This window comes from Geotrypetes seraphini, chromosome 3 (genome assembly GCF_902459505.1).
Source record: "Geotrypetes seraphini chromosome 3, aGeoSer1.1, whole genome shotgun sequence".
In the NCBI taxonomy this organism is placed as follows: domain Eukaryota; kingdom Metazoa; phylum Chordata; class Amphibia; order Gymnophiona; family Dermophiidae; genus Geotrypetes; species Geotrypetes seraphini.
In genome coordinates this window covers 7,194,261-7,221,929 of record NC_047086.1, presented here as the reverse complement: position 1 = coordinate 7,221,929, position 27,669 = coordinate 7,194,261, and the positions used below count along the sequence as shown (strand labels likewise).

At 46.8% G+C, this 27,669-nt stretch overlaps 1 protein-coding gene across 1 annotated transcript in view; it reads right to left on the bottom strand.

Moving 5' to 3' along the window:
- AK9 (adenylate kinase 9) overlaps positions 1-27,669 on the bottom strand; it is a 1,007,389-nt gene that overhangs the window by 465,486 nt on the left and 514,234 nt on the right. The gene's annotated exons all lie outside the window — the stretch shown is intronic.

The following is a 27,669-nucleotide window of genomic DNA, read 5'->3' as shown; positions in this document are numbered from 1 at the left end:
GTACATCACGGGAAGGGTCGAGGTGGAAGATGATATCTTTCTTCTCAGGGGACCCTCGACCACAAGAGGACATTCGCTCAGACTCAGGGGAGGGAAGTTTTGTGGTGACGCCAGGAAGTACTTCTTCATGGAGAGAGTGATTGAGCATTGGAACAAGCTTCCAGTGCAGGTGATTGAGGTAGAGAGTTGCGCGGGGACAGAAATCCCACCCGTCCCCGCCAAAGTCCCACCCGTCCCCACCCGTCCCCGTGAGGAATCCCACCCGTCCCCACCCGTCCCCGTAAGAAATCCCTCCGTCCCCACCCGTCCCCACGAGGAATCCCCTCCGTCCCCACCCGTCCCCGCGAGGAATCCCCTCCGTCCCCGCCCGTCCCTATAAACTTCAGAAATAGTTATTTCATTTAATTATGCTACTGAATTAAAGGCTCTGGTAGAAACCCATTTACAAATAAGAAAAAAGACTTTAGTAATTTGAAAATATTAATTGGGAAGAATACATACTTTGCAAACGGGTTTCTGCCAGAGCCTCTAATGTTTATAAATTTTTATCAACACAACTAATATACTACTTTATCCTGAAGCAAAATAAAAAAAAGAAATATAATTCTTTTCCTACCTTTGTTGCCTGGTTTCTGCTTTCCTCATGTTCTCATTCAATTCCTCCCATCCACTGTCTCTCTTCCTTCTGTATCTTCCATTTGCTCTGTTACTGTGCCTCTCCCTTTCTTCCCCCTTCCAAATTGGTCTGGCACCCATCTTCTTCTCTCCGCTCCCCCCATAGTCTGGCATCTGTCTTCTTCCCTGCCAGCGTCTTCTCCCTACTCTCTCTTCCCCATTTCCTTTCAGCGTCCTTCTCCCCCCATCTTCCCCATGTCCTGTCAGCGTCCTTCTCCCCCCTCTGTCTTCCACATGTGCTTTCAGTGTCCTTCTCCCCCCTCTGCTTCCCCATGTCCTTTCAGCATCCTTCTCCCTCTCTGTCTTCCCCATGGCCTTTCAACGTCCTTCTCCACCCCCCCCCCCCGTCTTCCCCATGTCCTTTCAGCGTCCTTCTCCACCCCTTTGTCTTCCCCATGTGCTTTCAGAATCCTTCTCATCCCTCTGTCTTCCACAAGTGCTTTCAGAGTCCTTCCCCCCCGCCCTTCCCATGGCCTTTCAGCGTCCTTCTCCACCCCTTTGTATTCCCCATGTCCTTTCAGCGTCCTTCTCCCTCTCTGTCTTCTCCATGGCTTTTCAACGTCCTTCTCCACCCCCCCCCCGTCTTCCCCATGTCCTTTCAGCGTCCTTCTCCACCCCTTTGTCTTCCCCATGTGCTTTCAGCATCCTTCTCATCCCTCTGTCTTCCACAAGTGCTTTCAGAGTCCTTCCCCCCCCCCCCGCCCTTCCCATGGCCTTTCAGCGTCCTTCTCCACCCCTTTGTATTCCCCATGTCCTTTCAGCGTCCTTCTCCCTCTCTGTCTTCCCCATGGCCTTTCAACGTCCTTCTCCACCCCCCCGTAATCCCCATGTCCTTTCAGCGTCCTTCTCCACCCCTTTGTCTTCCCCATGTGCTTTCAGCATCCTTCTCAGCCCTCTGTCTTCCACAAGTGCTTTCAGAGTCCTTCCCCCCCCCCGCCCTTCCCTTGGCCTTTCAGCGTCCTTCTCCACCCCTTTGTATTCCCCATGGCCTTTCAGCGTCTTTCTCCCCACTCCTTCTCTACCGCCCCGGGTGCAGCACAGCCGGCCAGGTCCCCTTACTTTTGTGGCACTTCCCCGACCGACCGACAACAGCCCCAGTCCGACAAACCTCCCTGCCCTTAACTGCGAATCTAAATTACCTTATTACAGCTGTTGTAAGAAGATAATTTAGATTCGCGGCTACAGGGAAGGGAGGATTGTCGGACCGGGGCTGTTGTCGGTCGGTCGGGGAAGTGCCACAAAAGTAAGGGGACCTGGCCGGCTGTGCTGCAACCGGGGTGGGGTGTGGCGGGGCGAACCGCCCCCTCCCTTGGTAGCCACTCGAACCGCGAGGCTACTCTCCTCCTTACCTGCACTGCCTGCAGCACAGAGCCAAACGGAAGTCTTCCCGACGTCAGCGCTGACGTCGGAGGGAGGGCTTTGTTTAAGCCCTTTGTTTAAGCCCTCCCTCCCCTCCGACGTCAGCGCTGACGTCGGGAAGACTTCCGTTCGGCTCTGTGCTGCAAGCAGAGAAGGTAGGGAGAAGAGCTGCGCGACTGAGTACATCCAGCCCCGCAGGAACCCCGCGACCCTCGGAGGCGTCCCCACGGGATCCCCGGGATCCTAGGGGGCGTCCCCATGGGATCCCCGCGACCCTAGGGGCGTCCCCACGGGATCCCCGTGACCCGAAGGGGGAACCCGCGGGATGCCCGCGGGTCCCGCGGGATTCCCGTCATCCCCGTTCCCGTGCAGCTCTCTAGATTGAGGCACGCAGCATCCCAGACTTCAAGAATAAATGAGATACCTATATGGGATCCCTACGAGGGTCATGCCAAGGGATAGGGTCACTAGGGTACAGACTTGAAAGAGCGGGTCAGTAGAGTGGCAGTATAATTACAATTATACTCAAGGGGGTCGGTAGACTTAAAAGGGTGGGTCAATAGTGTGGGCAGACTTGATGGGCTGCAGCCCTTATCTGCCGTCATCTTTCTATGTTTCTATGTTTCTATGTCCTGGACCTGATGGGCCGCTGCGTGAGCAGACTGCTGGGCATGATGGACCTCTGGTCCAGCAGAGACATTACTTATGTTCTTATGTAATGAGCTCCCATCGGTGGTAATAAATATGAAGATGGCCCCCTATGGGAAGAGGAGAGAATAGAGGCAGAACAGCTGAAGTTATGCTCTGTGTGAGATGGTCAAAAAGACTGAGAGGCCTTGGGTGCAGCAGGAATCTGAGGTTTTTGCTGCCATTGTTGCTGCTGCTGTTGTTTCTTAGGAGGTGGCCTTGAATAAGGAGTTGCCTTCTGAGGAAAACGCCTCTGGTAGGATGGAACAGGTCTATAACCTTTGGCAGTGGAAGGCTTTGGTTTTGGTCTAATGATGGAAGCAAAGAACTTCTCATGCTCAGATAAGCGTTTGGTAGCTGCATCAATAGAGTCATCACCCAACTAATTTCCCTGGCATGGGATGTTAGCCAGTCGATCTTGCAGATTCGGGTCCATATCCACGGTACGAAGCCAGGCAAGGTGATGGATAACCACCGAAAAGGCAATGACCCTAGAGGACAGTTCCAACGCATCATATGCAGATTGAAAGAGATGCATACGAAGTTGATCCAAAGTGTTGTATGGGTGTTGAAACTCTAGAAGTTGATGTTGGGGAAGATATTTGAAAAAAAATCAGGCATGACGTTGACCAAATGCTTGAGATAAGATGTGAAGACAAAGTTGTAGTTCAAAACTCAGGTTGTCATAATTGAATTTTGATACAGTCGATGACCATACTTGTCCATAGTCCTGCCCTCTCTTCCAGGCAGGACGGTGGCGTAAAACTTGGCAGGATTGGTTCTTTTAAAGAAGATGTCACAAGAAGAGACTGATGGGATAATTGAGACTTCTCAAATCCCTTACAGTGGATCATCCTATATCAAGATTGCTGACACAGCAGAAACGGAATATGGTGTCTCAAGATTTCTTTTGAAAGTTTGAGAAAGAATGCCATTTATGGGTAATTTGAGAGACTCTCTAGCAGGATGAGGCATTCCCAGTTCTTCCAAATACTCCTTAGAGTATTTTGAGTCAGATTCTAAAGATATGTTAAGATCCTTACTCAAACAAAATTCATCCTCCTTGAAAATAACAAAGTTCCAACCATAACCAATATAGAAATAAACTCAATCAACTACCCCATTCAAACCACTCTAAAACTACTAGGAATGACGATAGACAGATGCTGCACTATGCAACCACAAATAAACAAAACAATACAGAAATCATTCGCAGTCATGAGAAACTTAAGACAAGTCCGAAAATTATTCAAAAGAACACAATTCCAGCTCATAGTACAATCCCTAATCCTAGGTCTACTAGACTATTGCAACATCCTCTACCTCCTCTGCCCTGCAACAATGACAAAACAACTACAAACAATTCAAAACACAGCCCTGAGACTCATCTACTCACTGAGGAAACACGACCACATTACAAAGGCATACCTCAACTCACACTGGCTGCCAATTCCAGAAAGAATACTATTTAAATTCTACTGTATACTGTTCAAAACTATAAACGGAGACAGCCCAACCTACCTGAACAACTGCCTCATCCAAACTACCTCAACCAGGCACAGAAAAACTCACACCCCATTCACCCCCCCCCAATCATAGAAGTTAAAATGCAAAAACTATATGACGGACTCCTTGCCACTCAAGTAGCAAAACTAGATAATCAAATCTCCAATCTACTGATAACAACCCCAGACTACAAATCATTCAGAAAAGAAATAAAGACCATACTCTTCAAGAAATCCCTGAAAAAGTCTTAACACTATGAATACCTCCCTTCCTCCTATCTTCCTGACCCCCCGAATTAACCTGGTCTACTCTTTAAACTCGCTCTGGAAATGACCAGAGATCTTCTTTTGTAATCCAATTTTTATATCTATTTTGTAATCCGCCTTGAATCGCAAGGTAATGGCGGAAAAGAAATCTCTAATGTAATGTAATGTAATTTTACATAGAAACTTGGTAAAGGATACTGGGTCTGAAGCGGTATGACTTCGTTGAGAAGGTGATTGAGAACCCCTCAAGGTACCTCTCATAGCAGAGAACGAAGGTGAAGCTTCTCTGGAGTATCGATACCTGATATCCGAATCCAGAGGAAAAGATGACCCACTTCTGGAATGTGAAGAGAACCTCACAGGAGAAGAACTCGACTGACGACAGTGGTGAGGTTCCACAACAGATCTCCTCGACAAAGGAGTTTGTGGTCTCAAAGAGCCTCGATACCTGAAGAAATGAGACCTGTCTCGAGAAGAAGACCTGGGCCTCGATGGAGAAGTATGTCTCGAATCAAGGTCTCATGATTGAGTCAGATCCAGTCTGAAAGATGAATGTCGAGGCGTCCTCGTCCTGTGCCTCGAAAATGGCAATGCCTTATGTAAAGAGGTAGGGCTGGAAGTTGGAGAACGAGGTCGAGACACAAAAAGGACTCAGCTCCTTGTAACGAGGTATCTCAAGGCACTCTTAAGGACTTTACTCCTTATAAAGAGTGCGTAGACTGAGCTCGAGGCACTCACAAGGACTCAACTCCTTGGATAGAGTGTGCAGATTCATCTGGAGGCACTCTAAGGACTCGACTCCTTGTATAGAGTGACTAGGTTGAGCTCGAGGCACTGCCAAGGACTCGACTCCTTGTAATACTGCTGAGTGCTCAGGCTGAACTGCAGGAAGGAGAGTCGATACAGGAGTGAATTGGGCAAGCATGTTACCAAACTCCTGATGCAGAATAGTTGCTAACATATTCTGCAAAACCAGCACTGAGACCATTGAATCTGGTACATTTAGTGTGGCTATAGTCTCCGAGGAAGACGACCTCGAAGAAGAAAAAGGTTTCGATTTTGAGACACTGTTCTTTGAAAGCTTCAAAACCACCGGCTCTAAGGGTGGCATGTCTGGAGGAGTTGGCTTAGCTATCTTATTTGAGGGAGACGGTGAGGATAATGGCTCCTCAGGAGAAGATTTAGCTGATTTCCCCGAAGATGAGGACTTTCCAAACGAGGAAGGTTTGATTAAGGTCGAGGTTGAGGTGAAATGCTCGCAGTCTAAGCAACAAAGTTCATGATCTGCAAGCCCTGATATTAGAGGCAGATCTAGATATTGTTGCTATCACGGAGACATGGTTCAGTGAATCACATGGATGGGATGCAAACATACCGGGATATAATCTTTTTAGGAAGGACAGAGATGGTCATAAAGGTGGAGGAGTAGCTCTCTATGTAAAGATCAATATCCAAGCGACCGAAATGCAAGGGACCTGGGGAGAGGAATAAGCGATATGGATTGCTCTGAAAAGAGAAGATGGAACTTCTATCTACGTGGGTGTAGTCTACAGACCTCCGACTCAATCGCAGCAAATTGATAAGGATCTGATTGTGGATATCCAAAAGTTTGGAAGGAAAGAGGAGGTTCTGCTGTTGGGAGATTTCAACCTGCCGGATGCGGACTGGAATGTTTCGTCTGCGGAATCGGAAAGAAGTAGGGAGATTGTGGATGCCTTTCAAGAGGCTCTGCTCAAAAAAATGGTGAAGGAACCCACAAGGGAAAAAGCGATATTGGATCTGGTTCTCACAAATGGAGAGAGTATCTCTAATGTTCGAGTGGGTGCTCACCTGGGTAGTAGCGATCATCAAATGTTTTGGTTTGATATAACGGCTAAAGTTGAGAGCGGCCGCACGATACTTAAAGTCCTAGATTTCAAACGTACGGACTTTAATGCAATGGGAAAGTACCTGAAGAAAGAGCTGTTAGGATGGGAGGACATAAGAGAAGTGGAAAGACAGTGGTCTAAGCTGAAAGGAGCGATAAAAATGGCTACGGACCTTTATGTGAAGAAAATCAATAAAAACAAGAGAAAAAGGAAGCTAATATGATTCTCCAACCTAGTGGCTGAGAAAATAAAGGCGAAAGAGTTGGCGTTCATGAAATATAAAAAAACCCAAGAAGAGGAGAGCAGAAAGGACTACAGGGTGAAACTGAAAGAAGCCAAGAGAGAGATACGTTTGGCGAAGGCACAGGCGGAAGAACAAATGGCTAAAAATGTAAAAAAGGGAGATAAAAATTTTTTCAGATATATTAGTGAAAGGAGGAAGATAAAAAATGGAATTGCTAGGCTAAAAGATGCTGGGAACAAATATGTGGAGAGTGATGAGGAGAAAGCAAATGTGCTAAACAAATACTTCTGTTCTGTGTTCACAGAAGAAAATCCTGGAGAAGGACCGAGATTGTCTGGCAAAGTTACACGAGAAAATGGAGTAGATTCTGCGCCGTTCACGGAGGAGGGTGTTTATGAGCAACTTGAAAAACTGAAGGTGGACAAAGTGATGGGACCAGACGGGATCCATCCCAGGATACTAAGGGAGCTCAGAGAGGTTCTGGCGAGTCCTATTAAAGACTTGTTCAACAAATCTCTGGAGACGGGAGTGATTCCTGGGGATTGGAGGAGAGCGGATGTGGTCCCTATTCATAAAAGTGGTCACAGGGATGAAGCAGGAAACTACAGGCCGGTGAGCCTCACTTCAGTTGTTGGAAAAATAATGGAAGTGTTGCTGAAAGAAAGGATAGTGTATTTCCTTGAATCTAATGGGTTACAGGATCCGAGGCAACATGGCTTTACAAAAGGTAAATCGTGCCAAACGAACCTGATTGAATTTTTTGATTGGGTGACCAGAGAGCTGGATCGAGGACATATGCTAGATGTAATTTACTTGGATTTCAGCAAAGCCTTTGATACAGTTCCTCATAGGAGGCTGTTGAACAAACTTGAAGGGCTGAAGTTAGGACCCAAAGTGGTGAACTGGGTCAGAAACTGGCTGTCGGACAGACGCCAGAGGGTGGTGGTTAATGGAAGTCGCTCGAAGGAAGGAAAGGTGACTAGTGGAGTCCCTCAGGGTTCGGTGCTGGGGCCAATCCTGTTCAATATGTATGTAAGTAACATTGCTGAAGGGTTAGAAAGAAAAGTGTGCCTTTTTGCAGATGATACCAAGATTTGTAACAGAGTAGACACCGAAGAGGGAGTGGAAAATATGAAAAAGGATCTGCAAAAGTTAGAGGAATGGTCTAATGCCTGGCAACTAAAATTCAATGCAAAGAAATGCAGAGTAATGCATTTGGGGATTAATAATAGGAAGGAACCGTATATGCTGGGAGGAGAGAAGCTGATATGCACGGACGGGGAGAGGGACCTTGGGGTGATAGTGTCCGAAGATCTAAAGGCGAAAAAACAGTGTGACAAGGCTGTGGCTGCTGCCAGAAGGATTCTGGGCTGTATAAAGAGAGGCGTAGTCAGTAGAAGGAAGAAGGTGTTGATGCCCCTGTACAGGTCATTGGTGAGGCCCCACTTGGAGTATTATGTTCAGTTTTGGAGACCGTATCTGGCGAAAGATGTAAGAAGACTTGAAGCGGTCCAGAGGAGGGCGACGAAAATGATAGGAGGCTTGCGCCAGAAGACGTATGAGGAGAGACTGGAAGCCCTGAATATATATACCCTAGAGGAAAGGAGAGACAGGGGAGATATGATTCAGACGTTCAAATACTTAAAGGGTATTAACGTAGAACAAAATCTTTTCCAGAGAAAGGAAAATGGTAAAACCAGAGGACATAATTTGAGGTGGAGGGGTGGTAGATTCATGGGCAATGTTAGGAAATTCTACTTTACGGAGAGGGTGGTGGATGCCTGGAATGCACTCACAAGAGAGGTGGTGGAGAGTAAAACTGTGACTGAGTTCAAAGAAGCGTGGGATGAACACAGAAGATTTAGAATCAGAAAATAATATTAAAGATTGAACTAGGCCAGTTACTGGGCAGACTTGTACGGTCTGTGTCTATGTATGGCCGTTTGGAGGAGGATGGGCAGGGGAGGGCTTCAATGGCTGGGAGGGTGTAGATGGGCTGGAGTAAGTCTTAACAGAGATTTCGGCAGTTGGAACCCAAGCACAGTACTGGGTAAAGCTTTGGATTCTCGCCCAGAAATAGCTAAGAAGAAAAAAAATAAAATTTAAATTGAATCAGGTTGGGCAGACTGGATGGACCATTCGGGTCTTTATCTGCCGTCATCTACTATGTTACTATATGTTACTATGAAAGGTGGTAGCCCCGTAGAAGACTTGATTGGATTTGGGGTCGAGGTCGGGGTTGAAATCGGAGTCAGGGCCTTAGATAAAGGCTTATCCATGCCGCTGAATATTTTTTTCTACCTGAATTTGACGACGTTTAAGGGCTCGAGTTTGAAACGTAGCGCAGCGGGCACATGACTCTGGACGATGGTTGGGTTGTAAACATTGTACACACCAGTTGTGTGGGTCAGTGAGGGAGATCGCGCGCTGGCAGCGGCTACACTTCTAGAAGCCTGTGACCGGCCGGGATGTAGAATGAAAAACAGCCACGGTTGAATCGAAGCCCGCCGTGACACGAAGAAAAAAAGAAACCAAACTTTTTTTTTTTAATTTTAAGAAAATGAAACGAGCAATAACCACAGCGACCCTGTAAGGAAAAAGAAACACGAGCCCCCGTGAGAGAAGGCATGAGTAGAACAAAGTCTAGCACAGAGTGTCAAAGCGAGGACTTCTCGACTCCGCGGAAAACTGAGAACTGAGGAAATGCTGAGGAGATACGCGCCCTACATCAGGCGGGAAAGCACTCGCGCATGCGCAGTGTGGCAGTCGTGAACTTTCTAAAAGTTTTACAAGCAAGTCTGCTTCCAAGGCTGTCCGCATTGGGGCTCCGTGGATGATGTCACCCACATGTGAGAATATGCTGCCTGCTTGTCCTGGGATACACTCTTGTACTGGAAGATTTTTTAAGGGTTGATTCCACCAGCAATGTTGTACCTGTGGTTTATCAAACCCAGGACAAGAAATGATTTTGTAAATGGAATCCAGTTTTCTTGGAGCTACCGTGATAGTTAAAAGTGTTTCCCTATTTTGGGGAGTGCCTCTTTACGAATGCTATGTAATGGTAACTTCAGGAGCTCTTTGTGAGGCCTATCATAGTCCAAGGCGTCCAGGTATTCAGCACTTGGTCCAGTGTCAGCTTCCAATTTGACAGTTATGGCTAATATATCTAGTAAAGGTAAGTCTTTCTGGAGGAGATCTTCTCCTGGGATAGGTTTGCTGTGGTGACTGTTCTGAAGGTGTGCCATAAGACTCAGTCACAGATAAAGTTCACACTCTGATTTGGATCGCAAATCTGAATTATAGAGAACAGTTGGAGAAGCTGCACATCGAGGAGAACGGTGTCTACAGGAAGGTTTGTTACATCTTCGGTACCAATCCGATGAAGACAATGATGAGGATCGATGAGGATCCCTTTTTTGCTTCGAAGCATGAGATTGATACCTTGACGATGATACCTTGACAATGAATGCCATATTGAACAAGAGCGTCGATGCTTCGAAGTAGTGGATCGATGTCTTGATGGAGAACGTCAATGTGATGAGCTAGAACATCGATACAAAGATCGATAACGCTATTCCTGGAGGTAGAACATCGTCGAGATGGGGAGTGACGATACCACATAGAAGATCCATGAGAAGTAGCTCGATGCTCCGATGGATAGCTGACATCGGTACCTTGAGTCCTCATAGTGCTACATTTAGGTTGGGCCAGTACCAAGGTAGTAGATTTTAGCACCAGCATGCAGTGCAATTTTAACATATTACTGAGTTCCCTCTGGAAGAACTCAAGTTTCTCCCTGAAAGTACTGATGGCTCATCAACCGGTATCATTGGTGCAGCAAGTTGTTGTGGAGTGAGTAACCTCGATGAGAGTACACACCTTGAAGGAGAAACAACCTGCAAAGCTGGAGAATGATGCCGTTGCTGTTTGGTCTGCTTCAAAAGACTCGATGCTGTTGAGACCTGCGACGCTTGCTGGGAAGTGGATGGCTTTTTAGCTGGCTTCCCTGATGCTGTAAGATCTTCCGATGTCGATGCAGGAGTTTTCTATGTCAACGACTCTGAAGATTTGCTGGTATCAATGGCAGAGCCGAATAGTTTTTCCTGTTGAATACGATAGGCCTTGATAGAGCGCTTTTGTAAGGTGGAACACCGAGCACAAGATTTGATTTGGTGTTCAGGGCCTAAACACTGTAGACACCAACTATGAGGGTCGGTGATGGAAATAGGCCGCTGACAATTACAGCACTTCTTAAAACCCATCAAAGGCTTCAAGGTATGGAAAAAATTTCAGTGAGATTAAACTCAATTTTGAAAGAAAAACGAGAGGCCCAACGAGAGGAAAATCCCGAAGCCAAAGCCTGAATTTGAAAGAAAAAGAGTATATACTTTTTTTTTTTTTTTTTAAATTAAAGAACACCAGGAAATTCTTTTTACTGAAAGAGTGGTTGATCGCTGGAATAGTCTTCCACTTCAGGTTATTGAGGCCAGCAGCGTGCCTGATTTTAAGGCCAAATGGGACAGACACGTGGGATCTATTCACAAAGAAAGGTAGGGGAGGGTCTTTGGGGTGGGCAGACTAGATGGGCCGTGGCCCTTATCTGCCGTCTATTTCTATGTTTCTATGTTTCTAAAATAAAAGATATTAAAAGAAATAACGCTAAAGCGGGAAGGCAATGCAGACTGAACAGAGTCCACTCAAAAAAGTACTTCGCTTCATCGAAAATGAAGAACTGAAGTGCCACGAGCAGGCGTTGGGTGAGAAGGTACTCACGCATACACGGTGCAGGCAGTTGCAAAGTTTCTCAAAATTTAAAGTGACAATACATTTTTTAAAAAAAATTTATCTATTTGGGGCGTGGCTTAGGAGCGCAGCCAGATGGTCGGGTGAAGACTGAGCTCTGCATTTACAAGCATTTGAAAGCAATTTTAAGCCGCTAATTTAATTTCATTTTTCAAGAATTTTTGGGATTCATATCTTAGTATGGCTTCTAGCAAACAGGCAAAAAATGAAGTGTCTGCTGCAGGAGTGGGGCGTGCTAAAAGGTCCAAGATTCAACCGGTGACTCCTTCTAAGGTGCCATTGCCTAGAGATGATAAAGCACAGTTACTTACCGTAACAGGTGTTATCCAGGGACAGCAGGCAGATATTCTTTACGCATGGGTGACGTCACCGACGGAGCCCACGGTACGGACCTTTTTACTAGAAAGTTCTAGTTGGCCGCACCGCGCGTGCGCGAGTGCCTTCCCGCCCGACGGAGGAGTGCGTGGTCCCCAGTTAGTATAAGCCAGCTAAGAAGCCAACCCGGGGAGGAGGGTGGGACGTAAGAATATCTGCCTGCTGTCCCTGGATAACACCTGTTACGGTAAGTAACTGTGCTTTATCCCAGGACAAGCAGGCAGCATATTCTTTACGCATGGGTGACCTCCAAGCTAACAAAGAGGGAGGAGGGATGGTTGGCCATTAGGAAAATAAATTCTGAAGTACAGATTGGCCGAAGTGCCCATCCCGTCTGGAGAAAGCATCCAGACAGTAGTGAGTAGTGAATGTGTGAACTGAGGACCAGGTGGCCGCCTTGCAGATTTCCTCAATGGGTGTGGAACGGAGGAAAGCAACAGAAGCGGCCATAGCTCTTACCCTGTGGGCCGTGACAGCACCGTCTAGTGACAGACCGGCCCGAGCGTAACAGAACGCGATGCAAGCTGCAAGCCAGTTGGATAGCGTCCGTTTAGAGACCGGTCGACCCAAACGATTCGGGTCGAAGGTCAGGAAGAGCTGAGGGGACAAGCGGTGAGCCCTTGTACGATCAAGATAGTAAGCCAGGGCACGCTTGCAGTCAAGACTGTGCAATGCCTGTTCTCCGGGATGTGAATGAGGTTTCGGGAAGAAAACAGGCAAAACAATGGACTGGTTGAGGTGAAAAGCTGAGACCACCTTTGGAAGGAACTTTGGATGGGTGCGCAGAACCACCTTGTCATGGTGAAAAATAGTGAACGGTGGATCGGCAACCAGTGCATGAAGCTCACTAATCCTCCTGGCAGAGGTGATGGCAATGAGGAAAAGAACCTTCCATGTCAGAAATTTGAGCGAAGTTGTGGCAAGTGGCTCAAAGGGAGGTTTCATGAGGGCAGACAAAACCACATTCAGGTCCCAGACGACCGGAGGAGGCTTCAGAGGTGGTTTGATGTTGAAGAGGCCCCTCATGAATCGGGAAACCAGAGGGTGAGCCGTGAGAGGTTTTCCTAGGACAGGCTCATGAAATGCCGTGATGGCACTGAGATGGACTCTGATTGAGGTAGACTTGAGGCCTGCGTTGGACAAGGAGAGTAAGTAGTCCAGAACAGTTTCCACCGCTAAAGAGGTGGGGTTGTGATGATGACGGAGGCACCAAGAGGAGAACCTGGTCCACTTCTGATGGTAACATTGGAGGGTGGCCGGTTTCCTGGAGGCGTCCAAAATGAGACGGACAGGCTGAGACAGATTTCCTGAAGAGGTCAGCCCGAGAGAAACCAAGCTGTCAGGTGGAGCGAAGACAGATTGGGATGTAGTAGAGACTGATGCTGCTGTGTAAGTAGAGTAGGAAACACAGGTAGAGGAATGGGCTCCCTGGAGCTGAGCTGAAGTAGGAGGGAGAACCAGTGTTGACGAGGCCACCCGGGAGCTATGAGGATCATGGTGGCTCCGTCCCTGCGGAGTTTGGATAAAGTCCGCAACATCAGAGGTAGAGGAGGAAAGGCATAGAGGAACCGATCCGTCCAGTCGAGAAGGAATGCATCCGGGGCCAGACGATGAGGAGAGAAGAGTCTGGAGCAGAACTGGGGCAGCTGATGGTTGTGAGGAGCTGCGAATAGGTCCACCTGCGGAGTGCCCCAGCGAGCAAAGATGGAGTGGAGCGTGGGAGGATCCAAAGTCCACTCGTGAGGTTGAAGGATGCGGCTGAGATTGTCGGCCAGGGAGTTCTGTTCGCCCTGGATGTAGACAGCCTTGAGGAAGAGACTGCGGGCCGTGGCCCAGGTCCAAATGCGAAGAGCCTCCTGACAAAGGAGGCGAGATCCGGTGCCGCCCTGTTTGTTGATGTAGTACATGGCAACTTGGTTGTCCGTGCACAGGAGCAGAACCTGAGGGCAAAGAAGGTGCTGGAAGGCCTTGAGAGCATAGAACATGGCTCGTAGTTCCAGGAAATTGATGTGATGAAGACGCTCCTGTGGGGTCCAAAGACCCTGGGTGCGTAGGTCCCCCAGGTGAGCTCCCCATGCATAAGGGGAGGCATCCGTGGTGATGATCATGGAATGCGGGGGCAGATGAAAAAGAAGGCCCCTGGAAAGATTTGAGGAGTTCAACCACCATTGTAGAGATTGCTGAAGAGACGATGTCACAGAGATGGGATGAGAAAGAAGATTCGAGGTCTGTGACCACTGGTTGGCCAGAGTCCATTGAGGTGTCCTGAGGTGGAGTCGTGCCAGGGGAAGCACATGCACCGTCGAGGCCATGTGGCCCAGGAGGACCATCATTTGTCTGGCAGAAATGGAGTGATGAAGGAGCACCTGACGACACAGGCGGAGCAGAGTTCGCTGACGGTCAGATGGGAGAAACGCCCTCATTAGTGTGGTGTCGAGAACCGCTCCGATGAACTGAAGTCGCTGTGTGGGAAGCAGATGCGACTTGGGGTAGTTGATCTCGAACCCCAGAAGATGGAGGAGAGAGATGGTATGATGAGTGGCTTGTAGCACAAGTGGAGACGTAGGTGCTTTCACCAACCAATCGTCCAAGTAGGGAAACACCTGGAGGTTGTGAGACCTGAGGAAGGCCGCCGCCACAATGAGGCATTTGGTGAACACTCTGGGAGATGAAGCCAGGCCAAAAGGTAGCACTTTGTACTGATAATGGCGATGGTGCACCTGGAATCGTAGGTAGCGACGTGAGGATGGATTGATTGGGATGTGAGTGTAGGCCTCCTTGAGGTCCAGGGAACATAGCCAGTCGTTCCGAGAGAGATGAGGGTACAGCGTGGCAAGGGAGAGCATTCTGAACTTCTCCTTGACGAGACACTTGTTGAGGTCCCGGAGGTCGAGAATGGGACGTAGGTCTCCTGTATTTTTTGGAACTAGAAAGTAACGGGAGTAGAATCCCCGGCCCCTTTGTTCCAGAGGTACTTCTTCGATGGCATTGAGTAGAAGGAGGGATTGGACCTCCCTCAGGAGGAGGGGGGTTTGAGTTGAAAGAGAAGCAGACTCTACGGGAGGATTGTCTGGTGGAAGAGTCTGGAAGTTGAGAGAGTAGCCGTGGCGGATGATGTTTAGGACCCACTGGTCCGATGTGATGACCTCCCAACGGCTGATGAAGATGTGGAGCCTGCCTCCGATTGGCTGAGGAAGAGGCAATGAGGGTGGAAGACTGGCTAAGCCCTGGAGAGAGGAGTCAAAAGGGCTGAGATGGTTTGGCAGGAGGAAGAGCCTTGGCCGGTTGATTAGACTGGGCACGAGCCTGGGCGTGCTGCTGTTGGCGGGCCCGCCTAGGTTGCTGTGGAGGTGGATTGAGCGGCCTAGCGGAGAACCTGCGCTGATATGAGGTCTGTGGCCTGTAAGGACGAGCAGGTGGAGCCTTTTTCTTAGGTTTTATGAGAGTGTCCCATCTGGTCTCATGGGCAGAGAGTTTTTGCGTGGTGGTATCCAGGGACTCTCCGAATAATTCATCACCAAGACATGGGGCGTTGGCTAAGCGGTCTTGATGGTTGACGTCCAGATCAGAGACCCTGAGCCAGGCCAGGCGGCGCATGGCCACGGCGATGGCAGATGCACGGGAGGTGAGCTCAAAAGAGTCATAGATAGAGCGCACCATAAATTTTCTTAGTTGAAGCAGGCTGGAGACGTGCTGTTGGAAAAGTGGAACCTTATGCTCTGGCATGTACTTTTGCATGGCGGAGAGTTGCATTACCAGATGTTTGAGGTAGAATGAAAAGTGGAACGAGTAGTTGTTTGCCCTGTTGGCAAGCATGGCATTCTGATAGAGCCGCTTGCCAAACTTGTCCATAGTTTTGCCCTCTCTGCCAGGAGGGGTGGAGGCATAGACACTGGAGCCCTGAGTCTTTTTTAAAGTGGACTCCACCAGGAGAGACTCATGAGGGAGTTGGGGTTTATCAAATCCTGGGATTGGTATAACCCTATAGAGGCTGTCCAATTTACGGGGGGCCCCAGGAACAGTCAGCGGGTTCTCCCAATTTTTATAAAAAGTTTCCCGTAAGATATCATGCACGGGCAACTTTAGGAACTCTTTGGGAGGTTGATCGAAATCTAATGCCTCCAGGAAAGCTTGTGACTTCTTAGAGTCAGATTCCAGTGGCAAAGACAAAGCACCCGACAACTCCCTGAGGAATTTTGAGAAGGAAGATTGTTCAGGTTTAGATGCGGTATCGGGTGCCGAAGGCTCTTCGTCCGACGACGATGCATCCTCCTCGGTACCGGTAGGGGATTGTTCCCATAGGTCCGGGTCTCTGACATCGGTATGTGCGTGTCGAGAGACTGGAGTGGAAGGCTCGGCATGGTGAGTTTTAGACAAAGACTTGCCTGAGCGTACCGAGACGTTACCGGGTGATGCAGACCTGTGTCTGTCTCGGTCCCGGGAAGTACGGTGCCGGTCGGAGTCATGGGGAGACCGGTGCCCTGCCCGGTCCCGAGGAGGATCGGTCGTCGTCAAGGCCATAGCCTCGGCATGGGAATGGAGATGTGGTGCCGAGAGAATGGGCATGGAGGAGTCCATAGGTACCGATGGAGTGGATACCGGTTGGACGGTGTGGGGCTCGGGCCGGTCTGGTACCGAGAGCAGCGGTGCCAAGATAGAGGGTAAGAGCTGCTTAAATTGCTTGTGGAGTTGTTCCTGCAACTTGTCCTGGAGGATGGCCGCAATGCGGTCATCCAGGGGAGGCACCGGAACCACTTTTTTCTTCTTTGGTTCCATGGGTGCCGCTCTACACTCCGGCGATGAGGGGGCCGATGACGAGGCACTCACCGAAATTGGAGTGGAGCGTTTTTTGGCTCGGCGTGGAGCCGAAAGGACTGGTGTCGTCCCCGAGGTGGGAGGGCGCTCAAGGGTGGAAGGCTTCTTAGCCGGCTTACCTGGCGCCGGAGGCGCCGATGTCGACTCAGGTGGTGTCGAAGTGGTCGGTATCGATTTCGACGGTGCCGCAGATGAAGAGGTCGAATCCATAGTCGGGCCGGTGCCGAAAAGTAGATTTTGTTGGATTTGACGATTCTTCAAAGTGCGTTTTTTAAGAGTGGCACAGCGGGTGCAGGAATCCGCCCGATGTTCCGGTCCCAAGCACTGTAAGCACCAGTTGTGTGGGTCAGTGAGGGAGATCGGGCGTGCACACCGCTGGCACTTCTTAAAACCGGGCTGCGGGGGCATGAATGGGAACACGGCCTCCGCAAAATCAAACCCCGAGGCCTGGATCGTGCCAACAGGCCCCGCCGGGGCAGGAACGAAAAATAAAGCAAAAAGAAAGGAATTTTTTTTTTTTTTTTTAAATTGAAAGAAAAAAGCACCCGAAGGTGAAAAAACCGAAAAAAGAACGCGAGCGGGAAGGCAAAAGGAGTATTTCAACGACGTTGAAAAACACACGTCTTCTTCGCTCCGCGGAAACGAAGAAACTGGGGACCACGCACTCCTCCGTCGGGCGGGAAGGCACTCGCGCACGCGCGGTGCGGCCAACTAGAACTTTCTAGTAAAAAGGTCCGTACCGTGGGCTCCGTCGGTGACGTCACCCATGCGTAAAGAATATGCTGCCTGCTTGTCCTGGGATAATAGTGATATCTTTGCTAAGCTGCAGATTATTACAGATATTGTTTCTGACAATGCTCAAAAATTGAAAGAGGTGAAAGAGGAAGTAAGGAACATAACAGCACGTATGGAACAGTTTGAATTTAAAATGGATCACTTGGAAAAAAGGATGGCAACAAATGAAATGGAAATAAAAAAAGATAAAGTATATAGGAATAAAGTGGATGTTCTTTCTAAGGATCTGGAGGATTGCATTAATAGGGGGAAACGGAACAATTTGAGAATTATTGAGCTCCTGGAGGGAGTTGAAAATAATGATGCTATTTCTTTCCTTGAGCAATTTCTCCCTAAAATTCTGCCTCTCAAATCAAAATATCCACTAGAATTTGAGAGGGCTCATAGGATCCCTGCAAGAAGAACTGGCAGGGATCTGAGACCACGTCCATTGATATTTAAACTTTTGAGGCACCAGCAGGTAATGGAAATAATTAGGTTGGCAAAAGAAAACAGAAATTTGAAGTGCCAAGACTTAAAAATTCACATTGTGCCAGATTTCGCAAAATCCACTGCTGAAAAAAGGAAAAAGTTACTTGAATTAAGACCCCAAATGAGACACCAATAACAAACGGGACCAATGTCACCTTAAAACACATCTCCTACATCATGACTGAAATTGAACAATGGACTACCAATTTTAAATTGAAACTAAACTCAGAAAAGACAAAAATTTTCTTGGCAAGCCCAAAGGAAAAAATCACCACAATAATACATACCACGACCACCCAATATTAAAAACTATAAGAATACTAGGAGTCACCTTAGATACCCACTTGACCTTGACCGATCATACAAATTTGGTGACAAAAAAATGCTTCTCCATTCTTTGGAAACTGAAAACCATAAAAAAAAACTTTGACCCTCTATCTTTCAGATTACTGGTACAATCATTGATTCTATCCACCCTGGACTACTGTAACATCATTTATGTGGGGATACCTAAAAAAAACCGTGAGAAAATTGAGAATAGAAACATAGAAACAGACGGCAGATAAGGGCCACGACCCATCAAGTCTGCCCACCACAATAACCCTCCCCTACCTTTCCCTGTGAAGAGATCCCACGTGACGATCCCATTTTGTCTTAAAATCAGGCACGCTGCTGGCCTCAATTACCTGTAGCGGAAGATTATTCCAGCGATCAACCACTCTTTCGGTGAAGAAGTATTTCCTGGTGTCACCGTGTAGTTTCCCACCCCTGATTTTCCATGGATGCCCTCTGGTTGCCGTGGGGCCCTTGAAAAAGAAGATATCCTCTTCCACCTCAATACGGCCCGTGAGATATTTGAACGTCTCGATCATGTCACCCCTTTCTCTGCGTTCCTCAAGTGAGTACAGCTGCAATTTATTCAGCCGTTCCTCATACGGGAGATCCTTGAGTCCCGAGACCATCCGGGTGGCCATTCGCTGAACCGACTCAAGTATCAGCACATCTTTGTGGTAATGCGGCCTCCAGAATTGTACACAGTATTCCAGATGGGGTCTCACCATGGATCTATACAAAGGCATAATGACTTTGGGCTTACGGCTGACGAAACTCCTACGTATACAACCTATGATTTGTCTTGCCTTAGATGAAGCTTTCTCCACTTGCTTGGCAGTCTTCATGTCCCTACTGATGATCACCCCTAAGTCACGTTCTGCTAGGATCTCACCATTTAGGGTGTAAGTCTTGCATGGATTTTGGCTGCCAAGGTGCATGACTTTACATTTTTTGGTATTGAAACTTAGTTGCCAGGACCTGGACCAGCACTCCAGTAGGAGTAGGTCGTGCACCATACTGTCAGGCATTGAGCTATCGACAGGAACTGTTTTTTTGTCTGTTGTGTTCTTGCCTACTACATTGCATAATTTGGCGTCATCGGCGAATAGCGTTATTTTACCTCGAAGCCCCTCAGCCAAGTCCCTTATGAAGATGTTGAAAAGGATCGGGCCCAAGACCGAGCCCTGCGGCACTCCACTGATCACTTCCGTCATTTCGGAGGGGGTGCCGTTCACCACCACCCTCTGAAGCCTACCTCCAAGCCAGTCCTCAACCCATGCTGTCAATGTATCTCCCAATCCTATAGAGCTCATCTTGCTCAACAACCTGCGGTGTGGTACGCTATCGAATGCTTTGCTGAAGTCCAAGTATACGATGTCCAGGGACTCCCCAACATCCAGCTTCCCCGTCACCCAGTCAAAGAAGCTGATTAGGTTGGATTGGCAGGACCTCCCCTTGGTAAATCCATGTTGACGTGTATCTCGTAAATTCTCCTCATTCAGGATCGTATCCAATTGGCATTTGATTAGAGTCTCCATTAGCTTGCTCACTATTGATGTGAGACTCACCGGTCTGTAGTTTGCAGCCTCCGTCCTGCATCCTTTTTTGTGGAGTGGGACTCTGCCTGTACTAAGGGAGAGATTGAAGAGCGCGGATAGCGGTTACGCCAAGACGTCACTAAGCTCCCTGAGTACCCTGGGGTGTAGGTTGTCTGGCCCCATTGCTTTGTTAACCTTGAGATTAGACAGCTCACAGTGGACAGTGCTGGGCATAAACTCGAAATTACGAAACGGGTCCACCGGGCTATCCCTTGTCTGCAGCTGAGGGCCGGATCCCAGCGCCTCACAGGTGAAGATTGAGCAGAAGTATTCATTTAAAAGTTTAGCTTTTTCGGAGTCCGATAGTTCCCGTCTGGTTTCTTAAGGCATACTATCCTGCCTGCATTTCTGTTTCTGTCACTAATATATCTGAAGAAGGATTTATCGCCCTTCTTGATGTTCTTCGCTAGATTCTCCTCTATTCGGAGTTTGGTCTCTCTGACCGCTGTTTTGATGGCTCTTGACTTGGTCAGATAGTCTTCTCCAGATTCCTGTTTCCCTGAGTGTTTGTAAGAGATGAATGCTCTTTTCTTTTCTTTTATGAGGTCTGAGATCTCTGCAGAAGACTACTGTGGCTTATTTTTTCTTCGCTGTTTACTTACCGATTTTATATAGCAGTTGATTGCTTCTTGTATGGTAGCTTTCAGAGTTGATCATATTACGTCTACATTATCTGTTTCTGCAGCGCCTGATGGATGAAATCCTCCATGCCCTCGAAGTTGGTGTCCTTGAAGCTGAGGACCTTGGTTAATGTGTTAGATTTGGCAAAACTTTTCCTTAGATTGAACCATACCATGTTGTGGTCACTGGAGGCCAACGTGTCGCCCACTGAGACCTCTGTCACACTTTCTCCATTGGTAAGTATCAGGTCCAGTATTGCCCGATCCCTTGTTGACTCCAATACCGGTTGCCTTAGTCTTGCTCCCTGAATAGAGTCTAATAGCCTCCTGCTGCTGCTGGTCGCAGAGGAAAGTGTGGTCCAGTCCACATCAGGCATAGTTCAATACACGGCCGTCCGCTTAATATTCGGACTAAAGAAAAGTGATCACGTTAGTCCCTTCTACAAACTGCTGCACTGCTTAACAACTGAGGAACAAATTCTATTCAAATTCTCCTGCTTTTGCTACAAACTAATCTGGGGAATGGCCCCCAATTATCTTCTACCTCACTTCAAATTCTACTCCTCCACTAGGTCTACCAGAAACTGCAACCTCTTTGCATACCTGAAAATCGCAGGCTGCAGATATCGAACCTTCCTGGACAAAACATTCAAGTTTCAAGCTGGTAGGCAGCAAACTTGGCTAGGCTACTTCATTGATGTCGCCAGGTTGATTTATGGCGCCTTCCGGAAAGAATTAATGACCACTTTGTTTAAGAAATTCATGTCCTAGCCAGACTTTCTCCCGCCGATTAAAGCTACCACACATCATCCTGAATTCTTTTTTCCTCATTATAGGTACCCTATATTCTCTGACTGTTATAATGTCCTCTTCACAATTGTACCCAGCTACTCGCTGGTTTCTGACCATTTTCAATGTAGCATGTGAAAAGTTAATTTTATACTGCAACCTATGTATATTTTTCTTCTAACCAATTTGCACCATGTAATCACTGACCGCTCAGTGACCTCTTCTTTATTTATACACTGTAATTTGCTGACTGTACAGCTATTCTTCATTGTGAACCGCCTAGAAGTCGCAAGATTATGGCGGTATAGAAAAATAAAGTTATTATTATTAAATATGGATTGCTTTATCCTGCTATAATGAGGGTAACTTATGTGAACAAAACATTAAGCTTTGAGGATCCGGACAAGTTAAAATAATTTCTGGACTCGTGTGAGCAACCGATGGTATCATAGGAGAGAAGTATGGATCTGGGTTAAAATGTTTTCTTTTTGTTTGACTTTTATTTTTAGTTTTTCATGGCAGTAAATGTTATATGAGGAATTGATTCGGTTGTAAGATTGAATTTTATTTTGATTTCAACTGAAATAACTGCCTTTGGTACAATGCATTAGAAAATAAATTATTTTTAGAATTCTTCAAATGGAGATCCGTGGAGTTATGCAAATTAGCTGGTGGACTTGGACTTGGACATTTGCTAAGGATTTTTACATTTGTTCCGGCAAAGAAATATTAATAAATACTAAAAGGATTCATCTGTCTTCATGTGGATACAATATTGGATCTATTTTAAACAACATATATGGAAAATTCAAGTGTTATGCTTACTTTCTTTCTTGGATCCAGAAATTCCTAAACTAAACCTTAGGTTTGTATACCGCGCCATCTCCACAAGCGTAGAGCTTGGCACGGTTTACAGTTAGGATAGAAAGGAACTCCAATGAAGGGTTATAGGAAAGGAACAAGAAGAAAGAGAGGGACAAGGGTCCCAGAGAGCAGGAGGTGTTAGATTTTTTAAAAGAGCCAAGTTTTCAGGTGTTTGCGGAAGAATTGGAGGGAGTTTTAATTTCTGAGCGGGGATGTGAGGTTGTTCCAGAGTTCTGTGGTTCTAAAGGGGAGGGATGTTCCTAGTTTTCCTGCGCGGGATATACCTTTTGTAGAAGGGAATGATAGTTTCAGTTTTTGGGAAGATCTGCTGGAGTTAGGGTTAGAGGAGTTCCAAAGGAGTGGAATAACGGGAGGAAGGATGCCGTGTAGAATCTTGAAGGCTAAGCAGGCACATTTAAAGAGGACTCTGGAGTGTACTGGAAGCCAGTGGAGCTTAGACAGGAGTGGAGAGACGTGGTCGAACTTGCCTTTTGCGAAAATAAGCTTAGCCGCGGCATCCTACATAGTAACATAGTAACATAGTAGATGACGGCAGATAAAGACCCGAATGGTCCATCCAGTCTGCCCAACCTGATTCAATTTAAATTTTATTTTTTTTCTTCTTAGCTATTTCTGGGCGAGAATCCAAAGCTTTACCCAGTACTGTGCTTGGGTTCCAACTGCCGAAATCTCTGTTAAGACTTACTCCAGCCCATCTACACCCTCCCAGCCATTGAAGCCCTCCCCTGCCCATCCTCCTCCAAACGGCCATACATAGACACAGACCGTACAAGTCTGCCCAGTAACTGGCCTAGTTCAATCTTTAATATTATTTTCTGATTCTAAATCTTCTGTGTTCATCCCACGCTTCTTTGAACTCAGTCACAGTTTTACTCTCCACCACCTCTCTTGGGAGCGCATTCCAGGCATCCACCACCCTCTCCGTAAAGTAGAATTTCCTAACATTGTTCTTGAATCTACCACCCCTCAACCTCAAATTATGTCCTCTGGTTTTACCATTTTCCTTTCTCTGAAAAAGATTTTGTTCTACATTAATACCTTTCAAGTATTTGAACGTCTGAATCATATCTCCCCTGTCTCTCCTTTCCTCTAGGGTATACATATTCAGGGCTTCCAGTCTTTCCTCATACGTCTTCTGGCGCAAGCCTCCTATCATTTTCGTCGCCCTCCTCTGGACCGCCTCAAGTCTTCTTACGTCCTTCGCCAGATACGGTCTCCAAAATTGAACACAATATTCCAAGTGGGGCCTTACCAATGACCTGTATAGGGGCATCAACACCTTCTTCCTTCTACTGACTACGCCTCTCTTTATACAGCCCAGCATCCTTCTGGCAGCAGCCACTGCCTTGTCACACTGTTTTTTCACCTTTAGATCTTCGGACACTATCACCCCAAGGCCCCTCTCCCCATCCGTGCATATCAGCTTCTCTCCTCCCAGCATATACGGTTCCTTCCTATTATTAATCCCCAAATGCATTACTCTGCATTTCTTTGCATTGAATTTTAGTTGCCAGACATTAGACCATTCCTCTAACTTTTGCAGATCCTCTTTCATCTTTTCCACTCCCTCTTCGGTGTCTATTCTGTTACAAATCTTGGTATCATCTGCAAATAGGCACGCTTTTCCTTCTATCCCTTCAGCAATGTCACTCACAAACATATTGAACAGGATTGGCCCCAGCACTGATCCCTGAGGGACTCCACTACTCACCTTTCCTTCCTTCGAACGACTTCCATTAACCACCACCCTTTGACGTCTGTCCGACAGCCAGTTTCTGACCCAGTTCACCACTTTGGGTTTTAACTTCAGCCCTTCAAGTTTGTTCAACAGCCTCCTATGAGGAACTGTATCAAAGGCTTTGCTGAAATCCAAGTAAATTACATCTAGCATATATCCTCGATCCAACTCTCTGGTCACCCAATCAAAAAATTAAATCAGGTTCGTTTGGCACGATTTACCTTTTGTAAAGCCATGTTGCCTCGGATCCTGTAACCCATTAGATTCAAGGAAGTACACAATCCTTTCTTTCAGCAAAACTTCCATTATTTTTCCAACAACTGAGGTGAGGCTCACCGGCCTGTAGTTTCCTGCTTCATCCCTGTGACCACTTTTATGAATAGGGACCACATCCGCTCTCCTCCAATCCCCAGGAATCACTCCCGTCTCCAGAGATTTGTTGAACAAGTCTTTAATAGGACTCGCCAGAACCTCTCTGAGCTCCCTTAGTATCCTGGGATGGATCCCGTCTGGTCCCATCGCTTTGTCCACCTTCAGTTTTTCAAGTTGCTCATAAACACCCTCCTCCGTGAACGGCGCAGAATCTACTCCATTTTCCTGTGTAACTTTGCTAGACAATCTCGGTCCTTCTCCAGGATTTTCTTCTGTGAACACAGAACAGAAGTATTTGTTTAGCACATTCGCTTTCTCCACATCACTTTCCACATATTGGTTCCCAGCATCTTTTAGCCTAGCAATTCCTTTTTTCATCTTCCTCCTTTCACTAATATATCAGAAAAATTTTTGTCTCCCTTTTCTATATTTTTAGCCATTTGTTCTTCCGCCTGTGCTTTCGCCAGACGTATCTCTCTCTTGGCTTCTTTCAGTTTCACCCTGTAGTCCTTTCTGCTCTCCTCGTATTGGTTTTTTTTATATTTCACCAACGGCAACTCTTTTGCCTTTATTTTCTCAGCCACTAGGTTGGAGAACCATATCGGCTTCCTTTTTCTCTTGTTTTTATTGATTTTCTTCACATAAAGGTCCGTAGCCATTTTTATCGCTCCTTTCAGCTTAGACCACTGTCTTTCCACTTCTCTTATGTCCTCCCATCCTAACAGCTCTTTCTTCAGGTACTTTCCCATTGCATTAAAGTCCGTACGTTTGAAATCTAGGACTTTAAGTATCGTGCGGCCGCTCTCCACTTTAGCCGTTATATCAAACCAAACCGTTTGATGATCGCTACTACCCAGGTGAGCACCCACTCGAACATTAGAGATACTCTCCCCATTTGTGAGGACCAGATCCAATATCGCTTTTTCCCTTGTGGGTTCCGTCACCATTTGTCTGAGCAGAGCCTCTTGAAAGGCATCCACAATCTCCCTACTTCTTTCCGATTCCGCAGACGGAACATTCCAGTCCGCATCCGGCAGGTTGAAATCGCCCAACAGCAGAACCTCCTCTTTCCTTCCAAACTTTTGGATATCCACAATCAGATCCTTATCAATTTGCTGCGATTGAGTCGGAGGTCTGTAGACTACACCCACGTAGATAGAAGTTCCATCTTCTCTCTTCAGAGCAATCCATATTGCTTCTTCCTCTCCCCAGGTCCCTTGCATTTCGGTCGCTTGGATATTGATCTTTACATAGAGAGCTACTCCTCCACCTTTATGACCATCTCTGTCCTTCCTAAAAAGATTATATCCCGGTATGTTTGCATCCCATCCATGTGATTCACTGAACCATGTCTCTGTGATAGCGACAATATCTAGATCTGCCTCTAACATCAGGGATTGCAGAACATGAACTTTGTTGCTTAGACTGCGAGCATTTGTGGTCATCGCTTTCCAGCTATTTTTCAGCGATAATCTCCTTTTTCGTATGGATTTTTGTTTCGTTTCACTTTCCGTTGTAATACTAAGAAATGAGTTTCTGATATTGCTTGTGTTGCAGTCTTTACTACTATCACATCTTTTCTTTTGCTGGGGGTGGTCTCTATAATTGTCCTTCGTACTTACACCACCCCCACCTTCTAGTTTAAATGCCTAGAAAAATATTGTCTAAATTTCTCTGCAAGGTTTCTTTTTCCTGCTGTAGTAATATGTAGCCCATCAGTGCAATATAGCTTCTTGTCCTTCCATGTATTTCCCCATCCTCCTATGTACCTGAAGCCTTCTTGATGACACCAGGCTTTGAGCCATCTATTAAAGACCTCTGTGTTTTTCACTCTTTGCTCCCCCTTTCCATATGCAGGCAGTATTTCAGAAAAAGCTAAAGTCTTTACAAAAGGTTTCACGCCCTCACCAAGCTCCCGAAAAGCTTTCTGTGCTGCAAGTGTGGAGTTGTTGGCCAGGTCATTTGTTCCCAGATGGATGACAACATCAGTGTTAAAATCCTTAGTTTCTTCCTTAATTATAGTCAGTATTTTCCTGGAACTCCTGGTAGCTGAGGATCCTGGAAGACATTTCACTATTTTGGACTCCTCGCCCTGTGTTCTAAGGTTAATGCCTCTGATGATGGAATCCCCCAACAGTAATAGTTTTCTGTTTTTGGCTTTTTTATTTGTACTTAGGGTGCGCTTGTTCTCTTGAGTTACCTTCATTGGTTCCAGTCCCACCTCCCTTCTGTTTTCCTGAGTATCGCAGTGCACTAGTGGAGCGAAGGAATTCTGTAGAGGGAATATTAGTGAAGGTGGATGTTTCTGTGTTACATGTCGCAGTCTTCCTGAGCCTACTGTGACCCATTTATTCCTGGGCTGTTTTATTCTTTGAGGTAGAGGTGGTAAGTTGGTATGATTTTGTGGAGTGATGGAAGCTGCTTTAATTGTATTCAATTCCTGTTTAAGTTTGCAGAGCTCCTCCTTAATACTAGCAAGTTGAAGACAGATGGGGCAAGCCTTAAGTCTCCAAATAGTATGTCTTGGAATGTGTACTGAATTAGCTGAAGAGGTTTTTCTTAGTTAGGCTTATAAAGATGGAGTTGCAATAATCCAGTCTAGAGAGGATGGTGGATTGAACAAGGATGGCGAAGTGAGAATGATGAAAACAGGATCTCACTTTCCTTAGCATATGAAGGCTAAAGAAGCATTTTTTTACCAAGGAGTTGAGGTGGTCATTGAAGGAGAGAGAGGAGTCTATGATGATGCCCAGGACATTGCTTGAAAACTCGAGCTGAAGAGTGGGGCCGGAGGATAAAGGGATGGAGGTGGGTAAATGATCTAATATTGGGCCGAGCCAAAGTAATTTTGTTTTGGACTCATTCAGTTTCATTTCTACAGATTGGGCCCAGGATTGGAGGTTCATTATACATGCGGATATGTTCTCAGCGAGGTTAGTGAGGTTCGAGTCTGTCTCGAGGAGGATGAGGATGTCGTCAGCATAGGTGTAGAGAGTTTCTAGGGGGGATAGGTGGAGGAATTTCAGAGAGGACATGTAGATGTTGAAAAGAATAGGAGAGAGGGGTGAGCCTTGCGGGACTCCACATATTGGCTTCCAGGGGGAGGATGAGGTGCCGTTTATGTTAACGGTGTAGGAGCGGAAACGTAGGAATTTCGAGAACCAATCTAGGACTGTGGAGCTTATGCCTATTTCAGAGAGTTGGAAGGTTAGGATATCATGATGGACGACGTCGAAAGCTGCGGAGAAGTCGAATTGTAGAAGAACAGCAAATTTATTGCGGGAATGGAGTTGTTGCACCTTGGAGATTAGTGAGGCCAATAGGGATTCGGTGCTGAAGTTGGGTCTGAAGCCGAATTGGTGGGGTAGGAGAATAGAGAATCTTTCTAGGTAGGATGAGAGTTGAGTGGATATGATAGATTCTAACATCTTAGTTAGGAGAGGGATGTTTGCTATTGGACGGTAATTGGA